Source organism: Octodon degus, unplaced genomic scaffold (assembly GCF_000260255.1).
Source record: "Octodon degus isolate 3935 unplaced genomic scaffold, OctDeg1.0 scaffold00012, whole genome shotgun sequence".
In the NCBI taxonomy this organism is placed as follows: Eukaryota; Metazoa; Chordata; class Mammalia; order Rodentia; family Octodontidae; genus Octodon; species Octodon degus.
The window spans coordinates 21,639,640-21,655,124 of record NW_004524588.1 but is presented as its reverse complement, the minus strand read 5'-3'; the positions used below and the strand labels follow the sequence as shown (position 1 = coordinate 21,655,124).

Here is a 15,485-nt window from a genome sequence, read left to right as displayed (position 1 = left end):
AGAATAATAAACAGAGTCTTCGGAACAGTCATCGCCCCATGGTGGGGAAAGCAGGGGTGTAGACGCAGGGAGAAACACTTAGGTGGTAAGAGCTATTAGTAATGACCTCAGATCTACTTGGATGGCGAGCCATTATGATTAGCCATTATACCTACTTTGTGTATATATCTTTAGTATCTATAATATCTATCAATATTATACTTTTAAAATAAAATAAATACAAATAGCATTAAAATATGATCCAAAATTATGAATGGTCGGGCAAACATTATTATCCTCTAATATATTAAGTACTTCCCACTCACATTTTTTTATTTATTTATTCTCTACCTTACTAAAGCTATCAAATGACTCAGCCACTATTCTAGGGACTCAGAGATAAACACCCTGACCTTTGAATGGTCATCAATCCAATGAAAGATTTTCATAAACAAAAATGCCTAAAATGCTGTATATGTCATATACGAATGCTTAGAACATAGGAAGTGCTTGAAAATTATAATTCTTGCCATTTATTATTACCATTGTTATTTGAACTGGGGAAAAAATAGCCTGGAGGACAGATCAGGAGCGATGATATTCACCACGACATGCATTTGCTTTGGACTAAACCACTGTCTACACAAGAATGGATGTTTCTGTTTTGTAAGGCGCCTCTAGGTAAGCAGAACTGGGAAGGTAAGAGAACAAAACAAACCAAATACTATTTAATCTAAGCTCTTCTCCACACTGTCTGTTCTTTTAATATTTACTCTCTTTATAAATGTTTGCCCTTTTCTTCAGTCTAATAATCCTAAGAATGCAATTTCCTCACAGAGTTCAACTTATCTTTAGCAAAGCAAAACTAGGAATAGTTAATAGGACAAATAAATGAACTAAAAAGCAGCACAGAAAGGACTTTCAGCTCTGCTGAGTCAAACGGCCTTTAAATCCAGGAGCCCACCTGTAGTACATCGGGGACAAAATGCAATACTTGGTCAGATGACACAACTCACAAACACATCAATGGATGATGGTTCAGTCTAGAATTAAAATCAGAAGCATAAAAACAAGCTATTAACTAAGGAATATTAAAGCTAACATGTTAATCAGAGAAAACTACAGGTTTGCACATTCTTCAGAAGAGACCAAAACTTCTATTTTTCTACAGACAAACTTTAAAGTAACCTCTGAAATTCGTCATTTGTGGCTGAAATTATTTGATTTGGGTCTTGGTGGAACAACACACAAAGTCTAGAATGATCTAAAGCTAGATTTGAAATGCTAAATGTCCCCCACACACCCCTGAGGTTTCAAATTAAATCCGCAACCTAGTAATGCTCACCACAGGAAATTCCAAAAATATCTCCACCAAATGGGCAATTAGAAAAGAGAAACAAACGCAGCCCTTGGCGTAGGTTTCCCCCATAAACAGAACGCTGTGGGCACACTTCACACCAGGCCATCTGCTGCTGCGTGGCAGCATGTTAATAGATGGTTAAGACAAGTGACAAACCTCCTTGTAGAGAGCAGCTCTTTATTCAAAAGTCCTTCACATGGCGAAGCAGTAATGAACTGTACTGCGCTGGTCTCTGTATTATCAGAGTCCAGGGGAAAGTAAGGACTTTTTATTTAATCTTCATTCTTATCTTATGACTTTAATTACTACAAATGGCTAAAACTGAAAGTGAAATAATCCCTGTAGGGGTAAATTGATCCATAGCAAAGAACAGCTCAAAGTTCCCAGGCCAAAGTCAGTTGACTTGAATTTGGAAAATACAGGAAACATTCAGAACGATGAAATAAATAGAAAGGAAATCCATGCTCAAAATCAGCATTGCCAGACAAAATGGAAATGACCAGTTAAGTTGGAATTTCAGATAAATTCTGAAGTTGTGCAGTGTGCAGGTCAGCTATCTACATATGGTGATATGAGTGACAGACTTTATATTCTGAATGTTGCATATTTATACTCACTACTTATAAATACATTATACCAAAATATTTCATCTCACAAACCTGGCAACCTTACTAGTAACAGATTCCAATAACGGTAGCGGTAGTATCTGTGCTCCAAATGGAAATATTGGGATCACCAACAGTCAACGGTAATGAAAATATGTCCTGCAGTATACAGTGAATACTGTCCCCCTGCCATTGTCTAAACTCAGTGACTATTAGAATTTATTTAGTTGCAACATATGCTGCAGCTGCTGGAAGCATCTCATAAGCTTATGCATTGAAACAGTTCTTCATTTCCATTGTTAGCAGTCGGACAACTTTTGAACATAGTCATTATTTAATTACTTATTATTAATTTAATTTATAGTACCTGTCATTAATTACTTTTCACTCCTGTGTTCATCTTTATGCATTTTAAGCACAGGAAACCAAAAAGTGAGCCAAGTAAGTCGGGGTGCCCCAGAGGAAAGAGCCAGAACGAGACCCCCAGCTACCGGAGGCCTGCGTCAGTTTGCCTCCCAGGGAGACTGATCGCTCTGCAATGGCCATCTACCTATGGGAGACCTGAAGAATCCAGCAGTTAGCAGTTACTGGCCCAAGAAGCTGGACGCCTCAGAACAATAGAGACCAAAGGCTGAAGGGCTGGAAGCTCCCGGGAGAGCTGCTGGCACAAGCCCACGTCCAAAAGTGGATTTCTCTGAAGTCTGATGTCTGTGAAGCAGCAGCAAAAGAGACACCGACCGAAGAAGAGTCAGCCACGTCTGCGTGGGCGTCCCCCTCTGCTCTTCAGAGCTGCCTGGACCCCCACCTCGGAGGTGGTGCTGTTCACATTCAGGGTGGGTTTTCCCAGCCAAGTTCACTGACCCGCACAGCAGTCATCTCTGGAAACACCCTCAGCGACACCCAGATGTGTGATTTATCAATTTTCTAGGGTTGGAGATATGGTTTAGCGGCACAAGTGCCTGCCTGGAAAAAGCAAGATCCTGGATTCAATTCCCCCTACCAAAAAAAAAAAAAAAAAGGAAAAGAAAATTTTAAGTGTCTGTTAATCTAGTCAAGTTTACAGCCAAAATCAACCATCACAAATACAGAGAACAGATTGACAGGCGAAAATATAATGCATCATAGGACAGTATGACAGTAATTAAGAGAAAACAGAGTCAAGGAACCCAGCTAGGAGGTGCTGGGGAATGAGGTAAATACACAGCGAGCAGAAACCAAAGGCTTTTCCAACAAGCTGGCATTTGAGCAGAGACCTGAAAAACAGGAGAAAGCAAGTGATGCAGGAGAAAAAGAATGAATGTTGGTGTAGCGTATGGAGAACAGGAGACCAGCGTGCTCAGAACTGAGGGACCAAGGACACCACAGGAGACGAGGTCAGGGAGTGTGGCTCAGAAGCCGTCTGTAAAGGACTCGAGACTTTACAGACAGAGAAGTAAGAGGTCTGAAATGTCCCTGGTCCCAGAGAGGAAGGTAGACTCCAGTAGGCCAGAGGACAGGCAGAGACAGCTGCCAGGAAAAGGACAGGGTCACGAGGAGGCCAGTGGCAGTGAGGGACATGAGAAGTGGTTCGATATGAATATTTTTTGCAAGTAGCATCGATAGAGGTGGAAAAGGAGGCAAAATCCTCCCCTCAAAATCTTTCTCTATTAATATCTGTCATTTACTGACTATTTGCGGGTGTCATAAATTGTACATTCAAATTCTCTGTGTGCCTAATCTCACAGTCTCCTCGACAGCACCAGGAGAAGACAGAGGCGAGAAATAACTAAGATTCATTCCCCCACGTCGCAGAGTGAACAAGGAAAAGCAGTGCAGGAACTCAAATGTGACCAAGAGCAAACGATAGCCAAACAGTATGAGAATAAAGATATACAGGCTGTTGGCTCTAATCTTGGGGAGCCTGGGAGAGATTTCACGCAAATGAACTACAGTTAAATCACCTTGTTAGGCAGGCTGTTTCTTTTCAAGATTGAGGGCAAAAGAATATTCTGCGTTTAAATGCTTTGTTAGCTCAGAAGAACAGGAGAAGTGTTTTGATTTCAAGGAGTTACAGAAAGATTCATGGTGGGGCTCAAGCTGGGCCCAGTAGCAAGAGGACAATGGGGACGCAACGGGGAACAGGAGATGGTAGAAGCTGCACCAGTCACAGCAAGAAGGCTTGCAGTGTTAAGAGTGAGTGTGACATTTCCAGAACAGGGAGTCACCGTGGCTTAACCAGGGACAATACGCAGAGTCCACACGGCTATGACTCCACCCACCTAAGTGGGTCTGTCCGAGTACCTCTCTGGAGTAGACATGAAATGTGCTGCTATTAGTGGAGAAAGCAAACTGGCTCCAGCTTTGCACCCAAGAGCCATGAGACTTTCTTATCAAAAAGAAGCAAAACACCCTCTGTTTACCCATATTCACATGCATATTCACACACACACTCACACACACACTCACACACACAGCAATTTTGAGTTTTGTTAGCAGGTCAGAGACAATGGGGTGTGTGTGTGACATGTCACTATAGCTCAAATGTATGACAAAAGCAGAGTCTTCATTTCTCTTCAAAACCACCAAGCTTCCGGCCGAACACCCATCCAAGCATATGGCCGGGGGTGGGCTGGGGGCAGAGTGTGGAGATGCCACTGAGAGGTGAATCATCCTTTTCTGATCCAAAATGGTCTGTTGTCATTTAAAAGTCCATTTCGGGAAGATGCTCAATCAATTCAAAGTTCAGACTCTCAGGGCTGTCACTCATCTCTCAGAAAAATCGTCTCCCTCTTTGGCAAGACTGTTGCTGGGAACAGCCCAAAGCCTGTACACACCCAGGGAGTTGGAGGGGTGGAGGCCCCAGCCCATCTGTGGGTGAGGCCCAGATGGAGAGGAGGTGTGGGACGCGTACCACAGCAACTTAGTCTTGCCAGGTCTGTCAGCTTCTGTCCTTATTACATCTGCTTCTAGAATGTTCAGCTTGCGTAGCTTGAGGTTTGTTCTCTCAGCATATCTGGTAAGTGGTTGTTGCCTTTGCACCCCGAGATCTCTCCACCTCAGACCTAGGAGGGCCTTCTTCATATCCTCTGGATCTCCTCTGCTGCCTCTACCTGGCCTCTGTTTCAGCTGATCTAACCATCCCCTCCTCTGTGTGGTCAACACCACCCTCCCTCCAGCAACACCACTAGTTCTTACTGAGCTACTCTCCGAATCTCAGCAAGAAGCACCTGAGAAGTCCTAGCTCTCCTTCCACATTGCCCATCTAAAGCAGCGTTTAAGAAGGAAGCACTTTTCAGCCAATCTTCATTTCTCCTGTGCTAAGGTAGCTCTGGGTTGTGTAGGGAGCTGGCTAGGAAATCTTGTCCTTGAAAATCAAATGGGAAAGGAGGGGACAAGATAACTCTATTCTCTTTTTTTTTAATTCATTTTATTGAGGAAACAATATCTATGAGACAGTTTCAAAACCGATTAGTAGGACAGTTTCAATAATTAATACATTGCATATTGTTGTCTTCGTAGTGATTCATAGTACAAGATGTAGACATGATATCACATTCAAACACTATTAGTACAAATCCTCATTGAATTAAGAGAAAGTAGCTGTACATCTGTCCTAACTATTTTGTATATACAGATATAAAATGGTCCTTCATGACCATCCAGCAGAAAAATATTTAAAACGAGGTATAAAAAGTAAAGCTATGAACTGTAAGAGGTTCAAGTCAACAATTTCTGACATTGCCAGTCCTATGGATAACCCACTGCTATTAAGGACTACTGGACTATATTGGATTATTTTGCTGAATTCACACACTTACAGAATTTAAATGGCAAGGGAATACCCATCTCTAACTCTGTTTTCACATTCCCTCTCAAATTACCTGATATTTCTCCCATTCTCCAACTGTTCCTTTTGTGGTGGTGGTTGTTGTTGTTGTTGTTGTTGTTGTTGTTGTTGTTGTTGTTGTTGTTGTTCTGGGGGGTTTTCTGTGGCCAGCTCAGCCTGCCCTGGAGGCAGGGCTGGTGTGGCATGTGGTGCAGGAGATTGAACTGCAGTCCCTGTGCTTGCCTAAGCTTGCCAAGGCAGGTGCTTTACACTACTGAGCTATCTCGCCAACCCCGAGTGTCTTCTATAAATAGCTTTAGTGTAGGATAATTCACATAGCATGAAATGTACCTGTTTTAAGTGTACAAATCACTACCATTTTACAAATTTATATAGTTGTACAACTGTGACCACCATGTAGTTTTAGAGCACATGGATCACCTTAAAAACACCCTTGTAGCTTTTTGCAACCAATATTCATTCCTACCCCAAATGTTCCAAGGAAACCTCTACCAACACTTGATCTGTTTTCCATGCTGGGAGGAAGGGCTTTTACTTGTAGTTGAACCTGGTCATTAAGACCAATTATGCTGAGAAGATCTATAAATCTACATCATATATATATATATATATATATATATATATATATATATATATGAAAGTTAGTATAAAAATTGCCAAACCAAAAATCTAGGAGAATGTAGGACTCCAAAAAGGTAAAGAAAGCCTGCAGCAAAGCCATTTTATTCTTAGGGATGTTTGTCCATATGAAGATATAGAATGAATAGAACTGGAATTTTAATAGTTTTGTGGAATAAAGGCAACTAAGGTAAAAGGCAGCACCTACCTGAACAGCAAACCTGACAAAACACTGCCATCCCTACCTTAAGATAAGGGCCACAAAAAAAAAAGAATAACCAAAAGTAAGCTAAAATTAGACCCAGACTTGTACTCCAAGTATTCAAAGAAAGAAATCTTTGAGCTTGGATAACAAGATCGCCAACACACACCAGACATTGTAAGACATGAAACAAGAGAAACAGGAGAGGATTGATTCATAATGACTTTATATATCAGAATTACAATATATCATACATATGGTAAAATAATTATGCTAAGTATTCAAATGAGTATTTTTAAAAATTCTGAACATATCTAAAAAGATATAGAAACTCTCAGTGACATTACAAATTTTTAACTGAGTGTTAACTGGCACTCATAGAACAGAAAAACACATTAAGTTAAATTTTAAATCCTACAGTCCATTTTATCAGGTGTTTCTGGCCATCTTTAACAAGGTTTATCCTTTTTCTCCCTTTTATTCTAGCCCCTAGTCTTCCCTCAGCTTGATTAATTGGGATATGAAAATAAAAGAAATAGAAGTATTGGCATTTCATCATTAAATTTGCACATTTATTCCTTACATAGTGATCTGTTGACTGTACTCTTTCTTGGAAAGAAATAAAATAGCACTTCTCCAAATTGGGCAGGAACGCTGTATTTATGAGACACTTTTTGCTGCAGGTCCCAGCCATGCACTTGAGCTATTTTACAGCACCAAAGAAATCCTTTATGAAGTCATGTTCTCATAGAACTCCAACACAGTATTACTACGGGGTCTCAGAATAAAACCTGAAAAACTAGGCTCGCATCTCACTCCTTCTTTAAATCGCCCTTCCTTATGCCAATATTTGTTTATCTCTGTTCTTTGCATTCTAATCCATTAAGAAGAAAAAGATCCCATAGTCTAATTTCCCACTCTAGCACCAAAGTAACTTATGGCCACGGGGCATGTTTTTACTATTCCCAGAGAAAGGGGAGGTATGCAGACACACTAGGAGCCATCCACGTTACAGATAGCACTGGTTACACTGGCTGAATGTTTATCTGGGCATCCTATAGGTCTAAGAAATTATATAAATAAAGCTATAGTCATTCTTACAGAAATACATAAAACAATACCAAAGGAGAGTTGTAAAAGACTTTTTTTTTGGTTTAAAAAAGGGAGCAATTTAATTATTATAATACAGAGTGTCTTAAGAAGTTCTTAAACATGTAAAAGAAGAGTGTAGTGTGTTCAATTGTTACAGTCCTTACATTGCTTCTTTTTTAAAAATGTTAACAGTGGTATGAAAAAGCCACCCACGAAGCCAACTGTCTGAGTGAGGAATCGGCTAGATTGTAGCATTTGAGAATTACTAATAAAACTATAGTTAAAAAGTAAAGTTTATAAAAATGAAAGCAGCATGCATATTCAAGGCTTTTTCCTAATATTTTCATTAGCTGACCAACATTTAACCAAGAACATAATATTTATTATTCATTACATTAGAGAAAATAAACTGGTCAAACCCGCTACATGTGATCATTCAGAAAAACTGAATATTTTTTCTATGAAGAAAGTACAGGGGCTGGGGAGATAGCTCAGTAGAATAAGTGCTTGCCTGGCAAGCACAAGGTCCTGAGGTCAATCCCTGGTATGCCAAAAAAAAAAAAAAAGAAAAAGGAAGCACATTTTGCAAAATGGTCCTATGGTCACATAGAAAGGGTCCTTCTCAACATGAATGAGCAACACCAGTCGTTACAAAGTTTTAAATTAATATGAACTCTCAGTCTCCTGCTATAGATAGAGTAACAGTTAAACATACCCGTAATTAATAAGTGAAAAGCTAACATTTTACTCACTGAAATCAGTTCAGAATTTTTTCTCTCTTCGCTGAAATTGTTACACAAAGTAGAATTTCACCAAAAGATCGTTCTTGGAAATTCTGATCTGATACTTCTACAAACATTTCTGATTTCTACATGATTGTAAGAAAACACTAAGACATTTAACCATATTATTGTTTTTCACATTTTTGGTACGGTATTTATTTTAGAGTTTTACTCTATTGAACTTCTTATAGTAGTTCCTTTTCCTTCTTTTGTATTATCTTCAGTTTAATAACAAGCAGAACAATTTCTAATGAAAAGGTAAAAGAAGTATTACAAATAGAAACAGTGGTATCCACGAGAGTTCCGTGAAAGAGCCAATCATTAAGGGCCCCTGACACCGCAAACTCTTACTGCCCCAACATGGGTGAATAGGTTATTTTTATACTTTAAATTGTTTAGGTTCATGTACAACTCTGAATCTTGGTTCAAGGTACAAGGCTTTTATCTCTGGTTATCACAAGCAAGCTGAGTTGAATTAACTTCAGAAAACAGAAAAACAAGAATGTTTTTTAATCATCTAGCAACATTTTTTGACCAAAATGGATGCCTGGTTGTTTGCCTTAAGGTTACTACCTTATAAGAATATTTCTCAGGCTGTGCATATGTCGTAGTTCATAATGAAAGAGCGAATTATAACTATAGAAGAACAAATTAATTCCAGGACACATAAAATCTTTAATAAATAACATTTAAAATACAAAGAGCAAGTAATTGTAACAAAATGCTACAAGGAAAGAAATATAGCCAATAAGTAGATGGAAATATGCTTATCTTAAGCAATAATCAAAATATGAAAGTTTGGGGCTGGGGAGATGGCTCAGTGGAATAAGCGCTTCCCTGGCAAGCAAGCACAAGGGCCTCAGTTCAATCCCCAGTTCCCCCCCCCAAAAAAAAAAGTTTATGGACATTTTTCCATTATTCAACTGACAAAAACTCAGGCAATTAATTATAACCGGAGTTAATAAAGATTTGAGAAAACATATACTATTAAGTAAGGCTGGTGTAATATAAACTGATTTGGCCATATAAACTCATATGACAGCCTTGATAAAATTATTATTACAATTTCTAAACTATGTACTCTTAGACACAACAGCTCCAATTTGCATACTTATTCCATATTTTTGTGTTCTATTAACACATAAGTAAAAATGGATACAAGGAATTTCACCACACCCTGTCTATGATAATAAAAATAAAATCTGCTATTTAGCATCAGTAGGATACTACTGTAATAAATTCTGTGATACTGTTCTGTTACTATGCAGCAACAATTCCAACAATGAAGTCCATGTACATCCTTCAGTGCAGAAACATAACCAAATGATGCTTTCAGGTATAAAACATAAATTGGCAAGTAATATCTTTACATTTACGTTAAAAACAAAACTGCGTTACATGGGACAAAGGAAAAGAAGTATTATTGAAACAAGCGCTGTCACCTGAAACCTGTGTAGCTGGCAGGGCCCTGGGCAGACATGGGTGAGATGGCTCAGTGGTGCCAAGGGCAGTTAAGAGCCAAAATCTGGAAGCGAAGGGAAGACGGCAGTGCAGGAGCCAGCAACCCACCATCAGGAGCTCGGCATGCAGCAGGCCTCATGCCCCGGATGGTGCAAGAAAGCACTCAGACTTCAAAGCCCCAGAGCACCTGAAGCTGCGTCAGAGACAGGAGCATGGAAGTGCCAGGCACACCTTGCACAGAAGTCTACAAAATTTACTGTAACTGGGGACACTGTGAGTATAGTCAGTTCTGATCTGATCCTAGGGAAGACAGGACAAGGACAGCGGTAGGCCGTGAGCCTCACAAACATAATAAAGGTGTTTATTCTGAGCAGCTTCACAACAAAACAGGGCAAGTGGTGTTGTGCGGGGCTGTCCTCTGACCCCCTGGCGGGCGGGCTTGAATTTACTGAGTTGCTCATTTCCACTTTGCTCCCCACTGTGTTCATGAGAACAAAAAGTTCTGTTAAGCAAATAACTCAAATTCTAAACTTTGAGAAATTCAAGAACTCTCAAAATATGCTGGATACAAAAGCGCACCCTCAGCCACCAGAGGGACTAGCAATGAAATGACAAGCAGAACTGGTGTTTAATTGAACTTGAAAGAGAGAAAAAATGGGATTTCCTTTTTTAATTTTTTTTTCTTTTGATACAGGGTCTTGCTACTCAATTTGGACTCATAATGATCCCGTCTCAGCCTTGCTGGGGTTACCGGCGGCACAGCATGCAATACCAGGGATCAAACCCGGGTCCTGAAGTCAGACATGCACTTAAACTGCGAATTATCTCCCCAGCCCAAGAATGGAGTTTGTATACCAAAGAACTCTCATTTCCTCTATACTGCTTTCTCACATGCTAGCTGGGCTAGTTGTTAATTCTAATTCTTCAAATCCATGAATTGATCCCTCTATAGAACTGGATCCTTTACATAGGAGAATATAAAATATATAAGAACAAAAAATACAAAAAGCTCTCTCTAAAATAGCAATTATATTTTGTTTCCACAGTACTTCAGTAGAAATGGACGTGGCAAGCAAAAAGCTCTTTCCGCCCATGTGTGGAAGTTCAGTGGACCATCACAACACTCAGCGATGCGCTTGAATGACTGCCAAAGCCACATAGTTCATGATTTTTCTTCTATTCTTTACGCACATCTCTTGCCAATGAAACATGGTGCAAGGCATTTTTCAATTGCAAAAGAAAATATCTCTTTTATACCTCTGTTTATACATAAACGTCTAGTTTACCTCCTTTCTTTCTTCATTTTTTAATTAATTAAACTTCTCCTGCCCCAGGCTGGTCATAATAGTATATACCTAATTTTCTCTTTCAAGCACTGGACATTCTTTTTTTTAACTTTAGGCAAATTCAATAATAAAAAAAGTAATGTTAAAATTCTATTGCTTCCATTATTAGTAAATTAAAGTAATATTTTTGAACACTTTTGTAGTGAGACATTATATTTTTTCTTTATCTATAAGACTACCTCATATATTAACTTGGTTTTTCTTACAGTTGGTCCACATCCTAATTTCTAGATCATACTTTGATTGACACAGTGAATTTCTTAGATACAGAAATATTTGATTTTATGTAGTTAATGTAAACCTTTTGTAGATTTTCTTATCTTGCAGAAGTCATTCTCACCTCGTGTCATGTTAATGTATACTATTATGTTATTTAATTATTTTAAGTACATCTTGATAGGTTTTCAAGGGAGGCACACAGAAAAACAGGCAGAAGGAAAAAGGAAAAGGGGCTTTACTATCTCTGAGGATGGACTTGGAGAGAATCTGGGGAAGATGAGGAATTCTCTGGATTGGAACAAAGGGAGGCTGAAGCTTTTATGGCCTTTTTCTGGGATGTGGCTTGAAGGGGATGTTTAGACATACCTGAGGAGCTGATTGGCTGGGATTAGAAATACCTGAGGAACTGATTGGATGGGATTAGATATAGCTGAGGAGCTGATTGGATGGGATTAGATATACCTGAGGGAGCTGAGATGATGGGAAAGGTGAAAGGAAATTGTACCCTGGCCTGGGCTGGAGAAGAAGGGGGAGGTAGTCTCTGGGAAGATAAGCTGTTGTTTTAAGGGCTTCAGCCATATATGACGACCAACATAATAATTCAGCAATTCATACTAGGGCCAGAACCTATCACACACTAGTTTTTAGTTTATTCATCTGATATACATAAGGAAGTTTTTGGATTAAAAGACTCTAGCCTAACAGGATTTACTTTACCAAAGACTCTGTGCTTTAAAAATTGTTATTTTACATTCTTTTTAAACAGAAATTCTCAGTTATTTTAAATCACATTTTATGAAAAGAATATTTTAAATGCCATTTAGGTGACATAGTTATATTCTATCCCAGAAAACACATTGTTTATCTGCAAATTTTCAAAGTCTTCATTATTTCAAGTTTAGTAGCTTTAATGCAATATGTTTTGACCTAATAAACTATAGTACCCATTGTATAAGAAGAGAAAATGCTGACTGGATTAATTTTAAGAATATTTTGTCGTATGATTATGCCTGTATATTGACAATATCAAATAGGAAGTTAATAAGAAAATGCGTTCCATTAACATACATCCCAGATGACATTTGAAGAAAAGGCCGAAGCGCAAGGCAGAGACCGTTATTTCCATTTAGTGGCAGCTGAGCTCTCGCTGCACTCTGATTAGACATCCACTGTATCCTCTCTTTTTATGTTCCTCAGAAATGACCCAGCCAGCTTCCTCCAATATTATGTACGGACAAGCTATTCAGATGAATTCTTCCACTGCCCTACAAGTTCCTCTCCTCAATAAATTACAGTAAACATGCTTCTGGATTTATTGCCCAGCTCTTCGGAAAGTAAGTGGCCTCTCTAAGGGAAAGAAAACACAAACAAACAAGAAAAACAGTCATGTGAAACCTGCAAAAACATCAAGTCAGATTTGCATTTCCTTAGGCCAGCAACGTTAGAAGTAAGCTTTGTGCGTGGAAACTCCAACCCTTCAAACTGGAGGCTTCCAAATATCACCAGGACCCTTCAGGAAGGAAAGCGACATCAGGTCCGTGATAACCCCTGATTGGTGGCCAAGTAAATCATTTGCCTGCCTGGTTACTGTGTCCTCTGGCTTAGTCTTCAGCATTGTTTGTTTGGGGCTGAGGTGGGGGAGCTGTTGTTTTATTCGTTGTTTTTTATTCAAACTGAGACACAAGGGGTTTTTATGTTATTTATATCTGTGCTCAAAATATATTCTAAGTTCTCTTTGCATTTTCTATACCATTGAGGGCCCTTAAACTTCTTTCATTGAAGCAACTCCAAGTCTTTCAAATAGACATTCAAATTCCTTGAGCACCTTGGCCATTTTTCCCTTTTTTAAAATCAGATTGGTTCATTCACTTGGTCCACACACTTAATTGTATGATGGCTGAGAATCTTGCCAAACTTACCTGTGAGAGGTCATTACCTGGGCATTTTCACTTACTGTGTAAGCTAGTTATTTTAAGACCCAAATCCTGAAGAAGCTTATACTGCTGCTACTTAAAAATCAGAAAATCATGATAACACCTCACTGAGTTCACTTGTAAAAGCAAACAAGTATTTACTGAGTACCTAACATGTAGGGACTGTTGAAAAGACAGAAAGATCCAGAAATATTCTGTTATTAGAATTAGCCCTTTGCAAACTCCAACATCTGCAAGACCGATGTTGATTTACAATTTTGTTCTAAGTGTTTGGTGTTGCATAAAAGTAGCCACATTTCATATTCATATTCTCTTTATATTTCCTTCAGAGGAAGCCATGGAGCAGTCTATAATTCAGTTTGTATAAGCTCTCTTAATCAACTTCTGCTTAACTGACTCAGTAGGCTATTTAAAAGTTTGCTTTCTTGCTTTGAAATGACACCAGCTGTGTGGGTCTGTCACCCTCGATGTGTGGCGGCTCTTAGACGCACCCTTGAGTAGTAGGCCAAAGTAAGGTCTCTGTCTCTCCACAGTGTACTTCAGTTGTACATGCTATGTAATTAGCGCGTGATCTGATCTAAAGTTATCTACACTAAAGAAATACAAGTGTGTAAAGAAACTAGTTTTTCTGAGCAAGCATTAACTACTTTGGAAAAACAACAAAATTGAATGTAAAATTGCTGTTGCCTTGGACATGGGAAAAGCATCTTAGAAAGATAAGAAACAAAAGCATAAAAATCTAGGGACTGGGGGGGGATAGCTCAGTAGAATAAGTGGTAGCCTGGCAAGCGCAGGGTCCTGAGTTCAGTCCTCAGTACAGAAAAAACAAAAAAATCTAAGAAAATTTTGTTTCTGCTTCTAAAATATATTGCAGTGTAGCTGAATTCATACATTATTTATAAGAAAGGAGAAACAGGAGATGGTGATTCAGGGTAAGAGTTATGGGAGAGGTGGAAGAGATGGAAAAGCAGACTCGTCAGCTAAACCATATAGACCTAGGAGAAGCAGACAGCCTTTCCCTGGGCCTCCAACTGGACACACAAACTGAAATTTGCTACCATGAGACTAGGTTGTATAGTAGAGCTCAGTGTTAGGCTGTCCCTTGTCATGGGGGGCGGTGGGGGGACCATAAATAAGAAACCCCAACTGGTGGGAAACCCCAACTGGTGGGGGAGCAGGGAGGGACGGAGGGAGAAACAGGCTTGCTCACTTTCTCGAGAACCAGCAAAGTATCAGAAACTGCTAGATTTATAGATTATTATTCTTGTTTTTCCAGTGATTTTTTTTTTTAAATGATGATAGCTATAGTACTCCTGTGTAACAGAGCCAAGGACCCCTGGCTGAAAAGTGGTAGAGACAGAATTTCAGCCTGCGCCTTCCTGACCGCAGAGCCCGGCTCCCCTGCTCTGCACCCTCCTGGTAACAGAACACCAGCTGCCATGTTAAAATGCCACCGAAAGCTATGTGATTAGTTCCATTAGTTTGTAAAATGTAATAAAATATTTATAATCCATTCAAAGCAGACTGGGCACGGTAGCATGCTTTTATAATCTCAGCACTTGGGAGGATGAAAACAGGAGAATCACTACAACTCAGATAGACATAGGGAGACCCTGTAGACCCTGTACTAAATACATTGTGTGTGGGGGTGTGTGTGTTTTGAAGATATGCGCTATTATTAATATAATTCATTCAAAGAAAATGTTGTTTTGTTTTTGCTCTTTGTTTTGTTTAGTTTTTTAATGCATTTAGTACAGAGTCTACAGGATCTCACTACACAGATTGGACTTGTAGTGATTCTCCTGTTTTCAGCCTCCCAAGCACTGGGATTACAGGCACGTGCCACCACACCCAGTCACAATCTCCATCTCAATGCACACTGGAGGCAGGGACAGCAAGGCACACTGGGGATTGAACCCCCAGGTCCCTTTGCCTGCCTGTGCTGGCTCTTTAATCTGCTGAGCTATCTGGACAGCCCAAAACATCTATATTTTATGTTTTCTTTTTCTTTTTCTTTCTTTTTTTTTTTTTTTGTGTATTTTTAGGGAAGGGTCTACAGGG

At 39.3% G+C, this 15,485-nt stretch overlaps 1 pseudogene; it reads right to left on the bottom strand.

Moving 5' to 3' along the window:
* The window catches only part of LOC101588163, a 33,094-nt pseudogene that overhangs the window by 15,248 nt on the left and 2,361 nt on the right, over positions 1-15,485 (bottom strand).